This window comes from Balaenoptera borealis (assembly GCF_965194805.1).
Source record: "Balaenoptera borealis genome assembly, chromosome: 9".
NCBI classification, from domain to species: domain Eukaryota; kingdom Metazoa; phylum Chordata; class Mammalia; order Artiodactyla; family Balaenopteridae; genus Balaenoptera; species Balaenoptera borealis.
This window is the reverse complement of record NC_138873.1, coordinates 38,479,577-38,484,679: the sequence shown is the minus strand read 5'-3', so window position 1 is coordinate 38,484,679 and position 5,103 is coordinate 38,479,577.

Sequence of the window (5,103 nt, the reverse complement as noted above, 5' to 3'; positions counted from 1 at the left end):
TGACCCTGAGTGAGGAGAGAGGACAGGAAGGAAGCAATTGGGTGGAAACATCTTAGATTGAAGTTCAAAGGAAAGTTCATTTCCACAAGGCTGTTGAGGAGCCAAAGGCTGCTGTCTCAGGATTCCTGCTTCTCTAAGGAACAGGCCTGCCTTTGAGTCCCTGCCACTCTCTCTCATTGGTAGGAGCAGCCTGTGGGGAGTGTGGCTTCCATTACAATGGGGCAACAGATGTCAGAACACAGCAGCTGGGGCTCTCTGTGAACTCTGCTCCTCGCGGCCCAGGCCCGACTGTGCACCCTCATGGCCTCCACAGCCCACACTTGCTCCACCCCAGATTCAAGGAAATCTCCTCCATTGTCCCCACGGGCCTCTCTTCCTCAGGAAAATTTTAAATAATGTCAATAATTTGAATTTTGAATAGGGAGGTTTGTGAGAAGAAGAATAGATAGCCCCAGCCTCCGCAGTTGATATGGGGGCCACCATTGTTGCCCATTCTCTCCCTCCTCCATTATTTGTTTCAAAATCCCCTCATCCCGGGCTATCACCTTGCCAGTTAATGGTGCTGTATACATGATGGTATGACCTAAACCTTCATTTCTGAAGGCAGTAAGCTCTTGACAATTACCCTCTTGGTCTGGTGTTGCTGCACTTGTCCATTCACAGTTACAGCGGGGCTGACTCCCATTTGTAAGAGCAGCCCTACCTCATCCTGGGATCGGTGTCAATTTCCCATGCTCGTGACTCCTCTTCTTTCCTCTGGGCCCTGGGAGCAAAGAATCCAAAGTGCCCAGGCAGCAAACACAGCTTGTACCTCGATGGTGCCCACAGTATATAACTGCCATTAGGAGGCATGGGAACAGCATCTCCCCAGTCAGAATCTATTGCTTCTTGCTAGATGAGACAACAAGTTCTGGTGTGATAACAAGTATTACTTTTGTGATATCTTTCGGACTTTTTCTTTTTCATTGGAATCCTAATGCCATAAAATCACCTTGGAATGAGCTATAATTTTCCCTCCTTCCAATGCACACTCAGCTGTTGAAAGAAATAAATGAAATAATGCATGTAAAAGAGATTAGTGCTTGATACAAAGTAGGACTAAATAAATATTGAATGTTTATCCAAATCTTTCCCGATGATAAGCTATATTTATAATGAACACTGTATTTAATATTGCTATTGTAGCATCAGTTTTTCATTTAACACACAATAATAACAATAAAAAGCCAATTTGTGTCACACACAGCGCTTGGCATGAGCATGAAAAGGAAGGGGTTGCCTTTAAAACATTTAGCGTTGAACTCTGTGTTCTTGTGTCTCTCTCTTTTTTTTTTTTTTTAAATTTATTCATTTATTTATTTTTGGCTGTGTTGGGTCTTCATTTCTGTGCCAGGGCTCTCCCCAGTTGCGGCGAGTGGGGGCCACTCTTCATCGTGGTGCGCGGGCCTCTCACTATCGCAGCCTCTCCTGTTGCGGAGCACAGGCTCCAGACGCGCAGGCTCAGCAATTGTGGCTCACGGGCCCAGTCGCTCTGCGGCATGTGGGATCCTCCCAGACCAGGGCTCGAACCCGTGTCCCCTGCATTGGCAGGCGGACTCTCAACCACTGCACCACCAGGGAAGCCCGTGTCTCTCTTTTATACTCAGTCTATAAACATGCCATGGTGGCCCCTGTCTTACACAAATAACTTAGACCTTACCACTTAACAAAAAGTTAAAATATCCTTGAACATTTGAACATACTATTATTGAAATGAGGGCATTTGTTTTTTTCAGGAGAAATTACCAAAAAATGCATTACCCCAGAGTCATTTCATTATATTGTTTGTAGTTTGGTAAGTGGCACAGTTTTCAACTAGTTCATAATGGATGTTTAAATTTGCATCTAGATGTTACTCATATTTTGGATATTTAATAAAGCAAACAAGTATTCATCTTCCTGAAACTTTCTGTATTAAAAATATGGGATTTTTTAATTTCAGTGGTTGATTAAAACTTTTCACTTTATATCCTCTGTGGTTTACACTGTCTGATATTAATTAGCAAGAATTCATTAAAAAAGAGTGTATAGTATATCTCAGTGAAAAATCAGTACCATTAGTAACACCAAATTCTCATTCCCCAGAAGCAAAAAAAAAAGAAAATTATACTTTTTTCTTTGGTCTCTCTCTTGGTCCTGTCACAATATCTTGAATATTTTGAATATTTTGCTTTAAATAACATTCCTACCATGGTATTCTGTACAATTACAGTAAAAGCTCTATTCTTATTTAAAAAAATCAGCTTTGTAGCAGTGTTTAATTTACTGAAAAAAAAAAGACTATTTGAGCAATGAAAAATCTCCTCTAAACAAAAAAATACCAGTTGAAGAAAAGAAATAAACATCTTAAATCTTTACAGTGAAAAGGTGAGACAAGGAGAGTCAGAGGAAGAAGGATAAAAGAATGGGCAAGGGAAGAAACAATAGGAAATCAGAACATAATTATTATGAGATATACAATGTTGGGGACATTTTCAAAGAACTTTTATTCCATGTTATAGTTCAAACTTAGCATATAAATAGCAAGTTCCAAAAATGGAACTTTAAACTATTTTCTCAATTATTGGTTTGGAGTTTGGAAGGGATGCAGTTCCGAGATTGTTCCTACTGACTAAAACATAGAAGGGGCCAGGACAAAAGGTTTTTGGAGGCTGACTCCAAAGAATTTTTAAACTTTTTTGTCACTTTTGAAATGGATGGTTTTATTATCATTTTTATAAATAATCCACTCCTCTTCCAGAAATATTAAAAGAATAAACTAATTTCCTTTTATTTTGTACATTATTATTTTCAGGATAGAAAAGTAGTGCTTATAATTTCGTGACCACAAAATAATAAATTAATTTGTATTACACTATAATGTATTGGGACCAGCTCTAGGGACTGAGCAAAGAGGGCAGGTTTTACGGGTGCCCTAAGGGAAGAGGCTCCAAAATCTTACTAATGAATACATTTCCCATGTCGGCTGGCCATGGGACCTGAAATTCTCAGTAGAGTCACTGTCAAAATTAAGGATTCCAGAAAGCCTCAATAACAGTGCAAATATTTCACCAGCAGTGAAAATACTAATCTACTATTATTAATTTTAAAAATTATAAATAGCTAGCTGCCACTTCTTAAAATATATGAATTTATTGAAAAGACATGAGAGGGAAATGCAGAAAGAATGTGTCAGGTCAGGTGTGGACTCAGGATACTGAAATAGCTTCTGAGATTGCGAAAGTGTAACAAATAAATCTGTGTTAGGTATTGTCATCTGGCACCTCTGTGGAATGTTCTACTCTGTTCTACTCTCTTCCTGTTTAATCCCCCCTAAATCCTCCTTAAAACCTCCTAAATCATAGGGGCTGTAATGACTAAAAACTACATTTCCCAGATGCCCTTGCAACTAGTTTTCCAGATGAGATTAGCTTCCACCATTGAGATGTCCTCATTAGAGTTTAGAAAATGAAGGATGTGGGGGGTCATTCTTCCTTATTTAGTGGAGCAGGCCAATAAGCAGAATGCAGCAGATGTGCCACATGCAAGAGCCTCCTTGTCTGTCTACACCATTGAAATAGATGTGGGTGAAATGCCTCTGTGAGGTTGGCAGTGGTGCAGCACTTTCCTGACCACGAGGTGGCAGTAGCATTTCTTGACCTCTAACTTCTCACTCCAGAACAATTTTGTAAGCACCTTAATTCTGGTACTGAATTCCTTTCTGCTTAAAAACACTGAATGATTCTATTCCCTGCCATCAACACTGACAAACAAGCTCCAAGGAGTCAGGAATTAGGAATACTAAAGAACAAAGAAAGAAGGAAAATAGATGCAAAGCACCTGTAGCAATGCTAGCTAAACAAAAGAGTTGCTTCAACCAGGGAATTTATATGTGCCACTTAATAGGAAAGTAGCCAATCCCCATGAAATACAATGAGAATCCTCTGGACACAGTAAGGAGTGTAAGAGGGCAGCTACAAGTACAGGGTATTTGGGAGAGGCAGACTTTGTCTTAGGTCTGGATCTGAAATGCCCCACCTAAGGGCAGTAGACTTAGATGGAACAGAGCAATAACCTGGTAGAAGGAAGGAGCAACGTGTGAGTAACTCACTCTCTCCACATGCAGCTTGTGGCTTGCTTGTATAGTTAAATATTAGAAAAGTTTGGCACTGGGTAAGATTTTTCATTTATACGTCAGCTTTGACAATTCAACATTTTATGGCACAGACTGATACCAGTGGCAAGATTATCTTTCAAACTTGTAAGTGTTAAGAATGTTTTTGTTAAGAAAGAGGGAAGAAAACTTGGTAAGAAATTGAGGCCTAGGTCTCTTGCTACACATCTTTGGTAAGAAGTGGTAAAATCCTTATAGAAGATTCTGGGGACAAGTCTTACCAATTGTCTTTGGAGGAAATAGACTTATCCCTAGGTGAAGTAGCTAAGTGGATAGACAGAGAATTCCAAGCTTCTATTGGCATCATTTACGAAAACTAAATCTCTAAAGGGCCAACTAGAAAATTGGAACAGAAAGAAATCAAACCTTTTTAAAATTACTGGAATGCCTTTTCTTCTTGTTCCTGTCGTCACCTGAGCAGATATATTTATTCACAAAGTAACTTGCTTATGACCATTGATCATCGAAAAGACTATAGAAGTAGTCAAGGGCCATGACCAGATGTCCAGGACATCCAGAGAGTAGTCTGTTTGTTAAAAAGCTAGGACACTTTATGGAAAAGTTCTGCAGAGGCTGGTGATCCCTGCTACATAGATCCTCAGATTAAATAAGGGTGTCTTATCACTAATTCTAGATACTGATGAATGGAAGGGATTATTTGGGTTGACCACAGATGCCCAATTATCTGCAAACATTTGTGAGCAGTCTCATCAAGATGGCAAATCAACTAAATTGATGCAGTGGGTAAAGGTGAGAGTTTGCCAGACTTACTCTGAGAGCACAACTCTTATAGTCCCACTCTTTCCTTGACTAAGAAATAGAACCCTCCCTTTGAAGCACAGGAATATGTATTCTTAGGTTGTCGTATGATGATCAAAAAGAGATACCCAATTTAATGCTAGTAACTGACC